The sequence below is a fragment of the Octopus bimaculoides genome, chromosome 27 (assembly GCF_046866305.1).
Source record: "Octopus bimaculoides isolate indiv1 chromosome 27, ASM4686630v1, whole genome shotgun sequence".
Classification (NCBI taxonomy): Eukaryota; Metazoa; Mollusca; class Cephalopoda; order Octopoda; family Octopodidae; genus Octopus; species Octopus bimaculoides.
This window is the reverse complement of record NC_142954.1, coordinates 21,090,147-21,105,146: the sequence shown is the minus strand read 5'-3', so window position 1 is coordinate 21,105,146 and position 15,000 is coordinate 21,090,147. Positions and strand designations below refer to the sequence as shown.

The window sequence follows — 15,000 nt, the reverse complement described above, 5'->3', positions numbered from 1 at the left end:
TAAGCCAGCTGGAGGAGATGTCCTCCTGGGGCTAAAAGCAACAGTAACATCCACCCCTAGGGTCAGCCACACTTAAGTGGCAATATACTTCACTATATATATATATATATATATATATATATATATATATCCCAGTATTGACCCGACCATCAGATGCTATTGTAAACCACTGGTGACAATGAGCTTCCAATTCTGTCTAAATTGCACCCTTCTATCTTACCTTGACCTAAATTGCTTAACTAAACTAATTGTTTTCTCATCATTGTCGAGGCTTTCCAAGTGGACTTTTCCGATTTCTTCGGTACCACTTGGCAACTGTGGAAGTTCACTGATTGCCTGTAAGCCTTGTGACTTGTCTGGCCCCGCAAAGCTTGGGTTTTCCATATTCTGTATTCATATTACACACTTATATCTGTTCTTGAATTATCTCATTTTGAATATGCTCTTGTAATAATATCCTTAGCATTGGCCCAGTGGTTAGGGCAGCGGACTCGCGGTCATAGGATTGCAGTTTCGATTCCCAGACCGGGCGTTGTGAGTGTTTATTGAGCGAAAACACTTAAAGCACCACAAGGCTCCGGCAGGGGATGGTGGCGAACCCTGCTGTACTCTTTCACCACATCTTTCTCTCACTTTTACTTCCTGTTTCTGTTGTGCCTGTAATTCAAAGGGTCGGCCGTGTCACACTCTGTGTCACGCTGAATATCCCCTAGAACTACGTTAAAGGTACACGTTTCTGTGGAGTGCTCAGCCACTTGCACGTTAATTTCACGAGCAGGCTGTTCCGTTGATCGGATCAACTGGAACCCTCGTCGCCGTAAGCCATGGAGAGCCAACAACATCTGTTTATTACCCGAAGAGACACATCTGCACCGTCGGATGCTCCTGAACCAGTTGTTGGATATCCCACCCGTGAGAGATCGATACCACATGGGTCAAAACAATTGTAGTTATTAACAAAAACTCTCATACTTTCCATCTCTCATTAACCAAATACATAACGAACACTGTGGAAGTCAATGTGCTTTACCAGTAACCTACCAGGTATAAACCATTCGTTTTATTATCTAATAATATTAATAATAATAGTGTATATATAATAATATTAATAATAGTGTATATATATAGGCGTAAGAGTGGCTGTGTGGTAAGTAGCTTGCTCACCAACCACATGGTTCTGGGTTCAGTCCCACTGCGTGGCACTTTGGGCAAGTGTCCTCTACTATAGCCTCGGGCCGACCAAAGCCTTGTGACTGGATTTGGTAGACAGAAATTGAAAGAAGCCCGCCGTATATATGTATATATGTATGTGTTTGTGTTTGTCCCCCCAACATCGCTTGACAACCGATGATGGTGTCTTTACGTCCCCGTAACTTAGCGGTTCGGCAAAAGAGACCGATAGAATAAGTACTAGGCTTGCAAAGAATAAGTCCTGGGGTCGATTTACTCGACTAAAGGCGGTGCTGCAGCATGGCCACAGTCAAAAGACTGAAACAAGTAAAAGAGAGTAAAAGAGAATATATAAAACAAATACTAAATGAGTATATGCATATATACATACAAGTATGTGCATACCTACATCTACCTGTATATATATATATATATATATATAGGTGCATATCTGGGTACAGGACAGTGCAAACAAAACGTAGACAAAAAAAATGATAATAACCAGAGTATAGAACACACAGAGGCCACATAGAGAATATTATTTTCCTTCATCAGCTGCCACCATTCTAACACAGGCGTTTCGAAGATTTAGGGCAGAAACACACTGTAAAACATCAGAACATTAATATATTTAGAAGACAGTTTGTTATGGCTGGTCACAGCAGTTGTGTGCCTCCGGCCATTTATGTTTGATGAATCGCCTATACAGCTACGTGCCTTACAGGTGCGAAACCAATGATCCCTCAATGGCATAGCAAACAACCTTTTAAGCACACACACACACACATATATATATACGCACACATGTATATGTGTGTGTGTGTGAGTGTCCCTTTCACTGCTTGACAACAGGTGGAGGTTTGTTTACGTCGCCACACCATGGCAGAAACCGAAAGTATAAGTGTCAAACTTTAAAAGAGAAAGTATTTCGGTGGCGGGTGCGAGCTGTCCTACTAAATCCCATTTATGGTAGTGCTCCAGTATTGCCGCAGTCCAATGACTGAAAAAATTAAACACAAAAACAAACAAAAAAAAAGGTACTACTAAAGCAGCATGGTCCCGAGCGCGCGGTCGCGCAAGCTAGTCGTGAGTGGTCGATCCTAGCCCTGTCCCTGTCCCTAACCCTAACCCTATCCCTGACCCTAACCCGCGTGTGCAAATGAATACGTGTTTAGGGTTAGGGTTGGGGATAGGGTTGGGGTTGGGATCGACCACTCACGACTGGCTGCTTTAGTAGTACCCCCCAAAAAACCCCATAAAATGGTGTATCTTAGATCATATCGTCCAATGTTACTACTTATCCTTCGCTCAACTTAGTTGATGAAGATTTGGTCGCTATTTCTAGCAAAGTGAGTGAACGCATAAGATGCCCCCACTCCAGCCTTATTCGTTTGTTTGGTTGTTCAATGAACGAAATTGTTTAAAGAGTGAGACAAATGAATCTTTATATGCTTACCTGACAGCTATAATGTGTATATATGGTTTATACATACATGGTTTTATAATGTATATATTCGTATGAGCCTTGTTTTCTAAACATGAGACTTACAAGCATTTACATCGTATATAAGTTTCCAACTGAACTCGTTGTAACTTCTCCACTCCTACAACTCTTTCTATCTCTCTATGCATTCCTTTATCTCTATCTCTCTGTATTTCTCTTTATTTCGCTCTCTCTCTCTCACCCACTTTATCTATCTACATCTAAACTTTATTTCTCTCTCTCTCTCTCACCCACTTTATCTATCTACATCTAAACTTTATTTCTCTCTCTCTCTCTCACTCTCTTTATCTATCTACCTCTAAACTTTATTCTTCTCTCTCTCTCTCTCTCACCCTCTTTATCTATCTACCTCTAAACTTTATTTCTCTCTCTTTCTCTCTCACCCTCTTTATCTATCTACCTCTAAACTTTATTTCTCTCTCTCTCTCTCACCCTCTTTATCTATCTACCTCTATACTTTATTTCTCTCTCTCTCTCTCACCCTCTTTATCTATCTACCTCTAAACTTTATTTCTCTCTCTTTCTCTCTCACCCTCTTTATCTATCTACCTCTAAACTTTATTTCTCTCTCTCTCTCTCACCCTCTTTATCTATCTACCTCTATACTTTATTTCTCTCTCTCTCTCTCTCTCACCCTCTTTATCTATCTACCTCTAAACTTTATTTCTCTCTCTTTCTCTCTCACCCTCTTTATCTATCTACCTCTAAACTTTATTTCTCTCTCTCTCTCTCACCCTCTTTATCTATCTACCTCTATACTTTATTTCTCTCTCTCTCTCTCTCACCCTCTTTATCTATCTACCTCTAAACTTTATTTCTCTCTCTTTCTCTCTCACCCTCTTTATCTATCTACCTCTAAACTTTATTTCTCTCTTTCTCTCTCACCCTCTTTATCTATCTACCTCTATACTTTATTCTTCTCTCTTTCTCTCTCTCTATCTATCGTTATCTCTTTTTATTTCTACTTCTCTGTATATCTTTCTATCTCTTTGTCTTTCTTTCTCTCTCTCTCTCTCTACATCTCTAACTATCTATCTATCTATCTATCTATCTACACATACATACATACATACGTACATACATACATACGTACATACATACATACACTATTTCTCTCTTTTATAAATACATATATCATAGGTTCTCAAGGTGGGGGCCACTGCCCCTTCCCCCACCCCGGTGGACATTGGGACGGTCCAGGTAGGCGCTGGTACCTAAGGGGCCGATAAAGAAAAAGTAGGTATTGAGAGGAAGGCAGTGAATTGGGGGACACTATGAATCTATTATAACATAGTATTGTATACAAATTATATAATATCTTAAATATCAAATGATTCATAGTATATATAAATTAGTAAAATATAAACTATTTATTTCTACCCCGCGGGTGGTATTATGTGGTCATGAGGGGGCGGTGGGTCAAAAAGTTTTAGAACCTCTGACATATACCCTTATCTATTTCTTCCTACTTCTCTATATATACCTTTCTATTTTCCCTCTCTCTATGTATATTCATCTCTCTATTCTATCTATCTATCCCTCTATCTATCTATCCCTCTCTCTCTCTCTCTGTATATATATATATATATATATATATATATATATATATATATATATTTCTCTGTCCGTTGTCCGTTACCCCTCCCTGTCTTACTTAATCACTCTCTCTTCTTCTTTTACTCTCTCTATATATATACTTCTGTCAATCTCCCTTTCTATCTCACTTTATTACTCTTACTACGTCCCTATCTCTTTCTTCCGCAACCACGCGCGCACGAGAGTACTCGAATATTCCCAAACTGCGAACACACATGCGCACGCAAACATAAATGCCCTCACGCGCAAGAGCGCGCGCAAATACAGGTGCGCATCACAGTCACATATAAACATACAAAAGCATTAAAATATAAACACGTCTTCACACACAGATCAACAACACACATTTACACTTTTACATACATATAAACAGGTGCACGCTCACACACAGATACGTGTAACGCATACAAACACATTTCAAGATACAAGCACGGTCCTCCGTCGCTTACGACGTCGAGGGTTCCAGTTGATCCGATCAACAGAACATCCTGCTCGTGAAATTAACGTGCAAGTGGCTGAGCACTCCACAGACACGTGTACCCTTAACGTAGTTCTCGGGGAGATTCAGCGTGACACAGTGTGACAAGGCTGACCCTTTGAATTACAGGCACAACAGAAACAGGAAGTAAGAGTGAGAGAAAGTCGTGGTGAAAGAGTACAGCAGGGTTCGCCACCATCCCCCTGCCGGAGCCTCGTGGAGCTTTAGGTGTTTTCGCTCAATAAACACTCACAATGCCCGATTCCCAGACCGGGCATTGTGCCCGGTCTGGGAATCGAAACCGCAATCCTATGACCGCGAGTCCGCTACCCTAACCACTGGGCCATTGCGCCTCCACATACAAGCACGGATGCACACCTAAACACACACCTTGATATAGCACGAATGCACGCGCAAGCACACACATACTCGTACATATATTCAAAGGATGCTGAAAATTTCCTACCTATGAGTAAAAGAAAAGGCAGAGGTAAAGAATACATACACCACCCGTTTTCGGCGTAACCTTAACCCTAACTCCTAACCCCAACCCGTAACCCTAAAGCCTAACCCTAACCCTAAACACAGGATGTGCGTATTTCTTTAATTTCGCCAAAAGAAAATACAGGAGGGTCAGTTAATTATGATTTTATTCAACATATTCCCCTTTCCGATTCATACACTTATTGCAGCGGTTTTTCAGTTTTTCGAAGCCCTTTAAAAAGAACACGGAAGGTTGGGCCTCCAACCAGCCCTTTCGCAGCACTCTTAAGACCAGGAACTTTTCAGCACCCTCTCCTCCGTCCATCCGTCCATCAATCAATCAATCAATCAATCATAGCTGCACCCTAGTTACACGAGAAAAGCCATTGCCAAAATGACTTGCTGAAACGATTCATTACTGATGCCCTTATATGACTTTTAAGCCCAGCCAAAGTTTAGCACATTTTATTACATACTGGACAATTGTGCTGGCTGGCAGGAGAAACAGGTGCCACCGTATGCACTCTCTTAACATGTCTTTTCAGACCTTCAACTGAGATGCAAACCGTTCCACATTTTACATATTGTGAATTGTAAAAGCCACATCACTTCAAGATACAAGCACTAATGCACACCTAAACGCATACACGAATCTGAGAGGAGAATGTCACGTACATTCATGCACGCATACACACACACACACATGTTGGCACTCCGTCGCTTACGACGTCGAGGGTTCCAGTTGATTCGATCAACGGAACAGCCTGCTCGTGAAATTAACGTGCAAGTGGCTGAGCACTCCACAGACACGTGTATCCTTAACGTAGTTCTCGGGGGATATTCAGCGTGACACAGTGTGACAAGGCTGACCCTTTGATTACAGGCACAACAGAAACAGGAAGAAAGAGTGAGAGAAAGTTGTGGTGGAAGAGTACAGCAGGGTTCGCCACCATCCCCTGCCGGAGCCTCCTGGAGATTTTTAGGTGTTTTCGCTCAATAAACACTCACAAAGCCCGGTCTGGGAATCGAAACCGCGAGTCCGCTGCCCTAACCACTGGGCCATTGCGCCTCCACACACACACATACATACAAACAAACAAACAATCTAACGCATGTCCGTCTTTCGGTAAAAGTCTATGACTTCATAACTGGATGTGTGGCATTGTTTTTCGTCTGTTCGACTGAGCTAAACAGTCAAACACACTCGCACAATCATTTATTCATGGCTGATGTCATACACTAATACCGAAACATTGTCTAAACTTGCAGCTAGACACATTGCACATACACTTACAGACACATGAATCACACACATACACACGCACACACGCACACGCACACACACACAAATGCACGCATTATTCACAAACAACAAAACGCACACCTAGACAAGCACATACACACATATATACACACACACTCACACATATACACACACGTATCTAGACACAAACACACAGCAAAACGCACACCTAGACATGCACATACACACACACACACACATATACACACACGTATCTAGACACAAACACACAGCAAAACACACACCTTGACATGCACACACACACACACACACACATATACACACACGTATCTAGACACAAACACACAGCAAAACACACACCTTGACATGCACACACACACACACACACACATATACACACACGTATCTAGACACAAACACACAGCAAAACGCACACCTAGACATGCACATACACACACACTCACTCACACACACACGTATCTAGACACAAACACAGCAAAACGCACACCTAGACATGCACATACACACACACATATACACACACGTATCTAGACACAAACACACAGCAAAACGCACACCTTGACATGCACACACACACATATACAAACACGTATCTATACACAAACAAATACACACCTTAACACATGTACACATATAAACGTAAACACATACACATACATACAAATATTAATAAATACTTACACACACACACACAGAATGTTGTCGACAAGCGTGTTTTTTTCTTTTTCTTTCTTTCTTTCCTTAGATAACTTCGACCAAAATTCCTTATCGTCGCGTGTACTTCGGTTCCGTTCAGGTTCTGATAACCCTCTAACCCTATCCGATCCACCCGTCTCCCCCACCGTCGACCAACAGCCAGTGTGTCACCCTCGCCCCCACACATAGACCACCTCTCTGTCTAATTCCCTCACCACCACCACCACCACCACCACCTCCCAACTTCAGCACCAGCTGTTATCAGTTCTATTAATTGGCGAAGTCTTTATCGCTAAAACAGAAACAATGCTGGTTTATTTTATTTGTGTCTTGTGGTGGTGGTGGTGGTGGTCTGGGAGACACCTCAAGCAAGAATTCTCTCAATGACGAGCTGGCAGAAATAGTTTAGTTACTAAACGATTCTGCCAGCTCGTCAGGAGTTTTCAAACTTTTTGACTTGCGGACCCCTTTATATTTCAGGCTTTACCTTCCCCTTATAAACGCTTATGAAATTTGTACATAAATATTTGCTTAAAATAAAACATATATTTTTACATTTATTTATTTAACAGTATTTAACAAATAGGTTTATTGTCAATTAAAAGATTTCGATTAAAAAACATATATAAAATCAAATTGCTCATAAAAAGTATTTGCTGTCCACGGACCCCCTGTCTTGTCCTTGCGGACCACAGTTTCAAAACCCCTGGTTTAGTAGCACCGAACGAAATGAGCAATGGCATTTCTTCCAGCTATTTAGAGTTCTGAGCTCAAATCTCGCTAAGGTCAGCTTTGCCTGTTAACAGTTTGGGTTCATTAAATAAAGTAGCAGTCTCTCTCTCTCTCTCTCTCTCTCTCTCTCTCTCTTTCTCTCCCTCGCTCTCCCTTTGATAGCACACACACACACACACACTCCGTTGAACCCTTAGTGTGAGACTAATTAATATAAATATATATATATATAATTGTTCATATGTCCAAAGCACGCTATTAATATTTTTCGGGGAGGGGTTAAGTTAGAGTTATCTCCCTTCGACCAGTTCCCGTTGTATCTGAAAGAGGGTCTGTTTACGAACGCTTTTTCATTCCTTAGACAGCAAGCGAAGAATTCCATGCCTCCTGCTGATAAAACATACATCTTTTATCTTTTATTCTTTAACTTGTTTCAAATTGTGGCCTGGCTGGAGCATTGCCCTGAACAACTTTTAGCCAAACGACTCGATCCTAGTACTAAACTTTTTTTAAAAGCCATGTAGGGAGAAGTTAACTTCCCAACCAGATTTTGGGGGCTCCAGTCACACTACACCTTGGAACCTTGAGCAAGTGTCTTCTACCATAGCCTCACGTTGGTCAAAGCTTTGTGAAGGAATTTGACTGACAGAAAAGTCTGTTTTATTATATATATATATATATATGTCAATGTGATGTAATGTCAATGTGATGTAATGTCAATGTGAATACCTGTAATGTCAATGTGAATACCCGTCAGAGTGTAAGTATCTTGAGAGAAAAGCTGAACATTAGAAGCATCAGTTGTGGCGTGCAAGAGAGACGATTGCGCTGGTATGGACATGTGGTGAGAATGGAGGAGGATAGCTGCGTGAAAAAGTGCCACACCCTAACAGTTGAGGGAACCCGTGGAAGAGGTAGGCCCAGGAAGACCTGGGCTGAGGTGGTGAGGCAAGACCTTCGTACATTGGGCCTCACCGAGGCGATGACTACGGACCGAGACCTTTGGAAATGGGCTGTGCGTGAGAAGACCCGGCAAGCCAAGTAAGATCGTTGCCAGTGCCCCTGGACTGGTTCTTGTGCGGGTGGCACATGAGATGCACCATTTTGAGCGTGGCCGTTGCCAGTACCGCCTGACTGGCTCCTGTAGGATTTTCGAGCGAGATCGTTGCCAGTGCCCCTGGACTGGCTTGTGCGGGTGGCACATAAAAGACACCATTTCGAGCGTGGCCGTTTTCGTGCGGGTGACACGTAAAAGCACCCACTACACTCTCTGAGTGGTTGGCGTTAGGAAGGGCATCCAGCTGTAGAAACTCTGCCAAATCAGACTGGAGCCTGGTGTTGCCATCCGGTTTCACCAGTCCTCAGTCAAATCGTCCAACCCATGCTAGCATGGAAAGCGGACGTTAAACGATGATGATGATGATGATGATATATATATATATATATATATATATATATATATATATATATATATATATTAATAATAATAAAGGAGTTACGACGCAAAAACGTATAAATTCAAAAGAACATATTTATCTTCTTCAATATATATTTCAGTATAAAGAATTCATTAAGATGCTTAAATCAAAATTTCTTTACACATCATTTTTACATGATTTTTACATGATTTTTAAAGTTAGCTTACCAATTATTTTTGTTGGTAGTTAATTTATAATATATTGTTATATATATATATATATATATATATATATATATATATATATATATATATATATATATACAGGGGATATAGCATCATACAACGTGGAAGACAATAGGAGATTTCTGCGGGACAACCTGTTGAGAGCCACAGACCAGATCTGTGGCTGGTGTAAAGTCCCCTCTCGACCCAGAGGAACGTGGTGGTGGAACAAGGATGTAGACGGGGCTATTAGACAAAAGAAACAGGCTTGGAAGTACTGGAAGAACGGTGGTAGCAGGGAATTGTACCAATCTGCCAGAAGGGAAGCTAGGCGACAGGTTTATTTAGCCAGAGGGGAAGCAGATAAGAAAAGAATTGCCAATGTTCTGCGCCATGAGGACCAAAGATTCGAGGTATTTCGTGTTGCAAGACAGTGTAGGAGAGAGAATAGTGATGTCGTAGGAGAGAAATGTGTTCGCATGCATGATGGTATGCTTGCACTAAATGAGGCTGCAAAGAAAGAGGTCTGGAGATGCCACTACGATAGATTGCTTAATAAAGAGAATGAATGGGAGAAAGAGAGCCTGCCGTATGTTGACCCAACAGAGGGACCAGCTATCCGAGTTGACAGTACCAGGGTATATAAAGCAATTAAGAGTATGAAGACAGGGAAAGCCCCCGGCCCATCAGAAATCACTGCAGAGATGCTCAAAATATCTGGCAGTGTTGGCTACAGCCTAGTCACCCGTATTACGAACCAGGTGATACACGAATGAGTCATACCCAATGACTGGTGTAGCAGCACCATAGTAAACTGCTACAAAGGTAAAGGTGACGATTTAGATACTAATAATTACAGAGGCATCAAGCTGTTAGATCAGGTTATGAAAGTTACGGAGAGGGTCATAGCCCAACTAATTAGGGAGCAAATCAATTTAGATGAGATGCAGTTTGGGTTCATGCCAGGTAAAAGCACCACTCATGCCATATTTCTAGTGAGACAGCTGCAGGAGAAATATCTAGCCAAGCATAAACCTCTGTACCTGGCCTTCGTTGACATGGAGAAAGCCTTTGACAGGGTCCCCCGATCCCTTATCTGGTGGTCAATGAGGAAACTTGGGATAGAAGAATGGTTAGTGAGAGCTGTGCGAGCCATGTACAGAGATGCTGTCAGTAAGGTGAAGGTTGGAAATGAGTACAGTAATGAATTCCGGGTAGAGGTAGGGGTCCACCAAGGTTCCGTCCTCAGCCCCCTCCTATTTATCATAGTCCTCCAGGCGATCACAGAGGAATTCAAGACAGGTTGCCCCTGGGAGCTCCTCTATGCTAATGACCTTGCACTAATTGCGCAGTCACTATCAGAACTAGAGGAGAAGTTTAAGGTGTGGAAGCAAGGACTAGAATCGAAGGGCCTTAGAGTCAACCTAGCAAAAACCAAAATCCTAATAAGTAGGAAGGTAGATAAAACACAAACCCCTTCAGGTAGTTGGCCCTGCTCAGTATGCAGTAAAGGAGTAGGTAATAACTCTATAAGATGTACCCGGTGCAAGCTATGGACACATAAGAGGTGCAGCAATATCAAAGGCAGATTAACTACAAAGTTAGTTTTTGTATGTGGCAGATGTTCAGGTGCAATAAAGACTGTAAACAAACAGGAAACAACTTCTATCTCATTCCAGGGAGAAAAACTAGAGGTAGTTGATAGCTTCCGCTATCTGGGTGACCAAGTTAGTAGTGGGGGTGGGTGCGCTGAAAGTGTAACTGCTAGAATAAGAATAGCCTGGGCCAAGTTTAGAGAGCTCTTACCTCTGCTGGCGACAAAGGGACTCTCACTCAGGGTAAAAGGCAGACTGTATGACGCATGTGTACGAACAGCCATGCTACATGGCAGTGAAACATGGGCTGTGACTGCTGAGGACATGCGTAAGCTCGCAAGGAATGAAGCCAGTATGCTCCGCTGGATGTGTAATGTAAATGTGCATACCCGTCAGAGTGTAAGTATCTTGAGAGAAAAGCTGAACATAAGCATCAGTAGTGGTGTGCAAGAGAGACGATTGCGCTGGTTTGGACATGTGGTGAGAATGAATGAGGATAGCTGCGTGAAAAAGTGCCACTCCCTAACAGTTGAGGGAACCCGTGGAAGAGGTAGGCCCAGGAAGACCTGGGCTGAGGTGGTGAGGCAAGACCTTCGAACATTGGGCCTCACTGAGGCGATGACTACTGACCAAGACCTTTGGAAATGTGCTGTGCGTGAGAAGACCCGGCAAGCCAAGTAAGATCGTTGCCAGTGCCCCTGGACTGGCTCTTGTGCGGGTGGCACATAAGATGTACCATCCTGAGCGTGATCGTTGCCAGTACCGCCTGACCGGCCTTGTAGGGTTTTCGAGCGAGATCGTTGCCAGTGCCCCTGGACTGGCTCTTGTGCGGGTGGCATATAAAAGACACCATTTCTAGCGTGGCCGTTTTCGTGCGGGTGACACGTAAAAGCACCCACTACACTCTCTGAGTGGTTGGCGTTAGGAAGGGCATCCAGCTGTAGAAACTCTGCCAAATTAGATTGGAGCCTGGTGTAGCCATCCGGTTGCACCAGTCCTCAGTCAAATCGTCCAACCCATGCTAGCATGGAAAGCGGACGTTAAACGATGATGATGATGATATATATGTGTGTGTGTGTGTGTGTGTGTATGTGGAGGCGCAATGGCCCAGTGGTTAGGGCAGCGGACTCGCGGTCATAGGATCGCGGTTGTGAGTGTTTATTGAGCGAAAACACCTAAAGCTCCACGAGGCTCCGGCAGGGGGATGGTGGCGAACCCTGCTGTACTCTTTCACCACAACTTTCTCGCACTCTTACTTCCTGTTTCTGTTGTGCCTGTAGTTCAAAGGGTCAGCCTTGTCACACTGTGTCACGCTGAATATCCCCGAGAATTACGTTAAGGGTACACGTGTCTGTGGAGTGCTTAGCCACTTGCACGTTAATTTCACGAGCAGGCTGTTCCGTTGATCGGATCAACTGGAACCCTCGACATCGTAAGCGACGGAGTGCCAACAACAATATATATATATATATACACACACAGGTGTTAGTGTAGACAGGACCTTGAGTCACTCTGTTCTGCAAAATATTAATACACATGCACACACACACATGCACATGCAATGTGCTTCTGTACTATTTCTGCTTATGAAATTCCATTTAAATGGTACCAATCAATGGAAAGGCGACAAGAAAACACGTTCAACCAATATACTGTGTAGTGGGCCTTGAACACGAAACAAGACAATTGCAAATCATTTCTTTCAACCACTCGACTATAACTGATTGTTTACTTTAATAAGTTGCCCAAAATAAATATATATATTGAAAGTAAAATTGAATGTGGATAAGTCTAAGGCAATTTTAGAAACAAAGCTAATAAGCTATGAAATTATATTAGCTTAGCTAAACTATAAAATTAAAATACTTTTGTTTCTCCGTACAGTAAACATCTTCAGTGGAGCTCTAAGCTATATTTTCTTTCCTTAATTATAGTCAATTAATTATTATTATTATCGTCATTGTTATTATTATTATTATTATTATTATTATTATTATTATTATTATTATTGTTCAGTAGTTTTATTTTTATAACGTGCTTTCACTTCACTACCGAGCGCAGCTCTGTGCGCCTTGGGTATGTGCTGTGGTTTGCTGTGGTGCTTTTATGTTTACTGTATTGAAAGTGTTTTGCGTAGAATGTGTGCAGTACCCAGTAGTGCAATTTTCTGTATGTTACATATATTTGTAAGTCCTGGTATTTTTGTTATGTATTTGTCCGAGTATTTTTTTATTATACCTAAGGCACCTACTATGATAGGAATTGTTTCTGTTTTTAGACTCCACATTCTAGTTATCTCTATTTCCAGGTCTTTGTATTTTGAAAGTTTTTCCATTTCTTTTCGAGAAACGTTGTCATCTGCTGGTATTGATACATCAATTAGAAAGCATTTTTTTCCTTCATGATCTTTGACAACTATATCTGGTCTATTTGCCTTAATTTCTCTATCTGTGTGTATTGGCATATCCCAGAGTATGGTTGCTTTCTCGTTTTCTGTGACCTTTTCTGGCGTGTGTTTATACCATCTTTTTTCTGTTGTTATTCCATAGTGTTGGCATATATATATATATATATATATATATATATTATTATTATTATTATTATTATTATTATTATTATTATTATTATTATTATTATTATTATTATTATTATTATTATTATTATTATTATTATTATTATTATTATTATTATTATTATTATTATTATTATTATTATTATGGTGGTGGTGGAGAGCTGGTAAAATCGTTAGCACACTGGGCAAAATGTTTAGAGGTACTTTGCTTGTCACTACATACTGAGTTCAAATTCCACTGAGTCTGATTTTGCCTTTCATTCTTTCAGAGCTGATAAATTAAGTACCAGTGAGACATTGCGGTCGATGTAATCAACTAGTCCCCTCCCCATTGAATTTCTGGCCCCTGTGGCTATAATGGAAAGGATTATTATTATTATTACTGTTTTTGTGGCAAATGCATATCTCTTTTAGCCATATACTTGCCAAAAGATATACTTGTACAAAGAGACATACTTCGATATATATAATTGGCATTCTGTTGGTTATGATGCTTCAGGTTCCAGTTGAGTCAATCAATGGAACAGCCTGCTTGTAAAATTGAGAAAGTAGCTGAGCACTCAAGCACTCCACACACATGTGTACCCTTAATGGAGTTCTCAAGGAAATTCAGCACAACATAGAATGTGACCAGGCTGACCCTTTGAAATACAGTTACTACTAACTTTTGCCAGATGAGTGGACTGGAGCAACATGAAATAATCTTCCCCTGATGAAGGGAACTGGACTCATCTTAATATCCTCATGTGACTTGTTACCGGTTAATACCCTTGACGTTTTGCACATTTCATTTGCAATTTATGATTATTAATTAAGCCTGGGCTTCTTGAAACAGTTGTTGAGTTATAAAATTATCTATTTTCTTCCCTTATACTATACTTTTGTTTTGTATTTTTTAGTGCTTCATCTAAGTATATTTACATCAAGCCTAACTGTGTTTATTTCGTTGACTATCTCTCCCTCTCTTTCTCTCTCTTTTTCTCTCTCTCTCCACACATACACACACACATGCACACACACACACATATATAGTGTGCTGTTCCAAAAGATGGTAAGATCAACAAAAATGTGGGAGATAGTTATTATTTACTAAACACATTTTTAGTTCATTATACCATGTGGGCAGTGCCTGATGATTATGCTAGGACCCAGACGTATTAAAAAACATTGTCTGACATGCTCTGAGCACATGAAACTAGTAGTTGCACATAAAAACATATATTGTGTTTATCAAATAATAATAACAA

The 15,000-nt window shown here is 41.2% G+C and overlaps 1 protein-coding gene and 1 long non-coding RNA gene across 11 annotated transcripts in view; one reads left to right on the top strand and one right to left on the bottom strand.

Moving 5' to 3' along the window:
- Nucleotides 1-15,000, bottom strand: part of LOC106867625 (contactin-3) — a 629,470-nt gene that overhangs the window by 65,318 nt on the left and 549,152 nt on the right. The window lies entirely within an intron of this gene.
- LOC149130892 (uncharacterized) overlaps nucleotides 149-15,000 on the top strand; it is a 19,916-nt gene continuing 5,064 nt past the window's right edge. The window contains exon 1 of the long non-coding RNA XR_016238621.1: nucleotides 149-1,044. This is a non-coding gene — a long non-coding RNA (uncharacterized LOC149130892). The remainder of the gene's footprint in view (nucleotides 1,045-15,000) is intronic.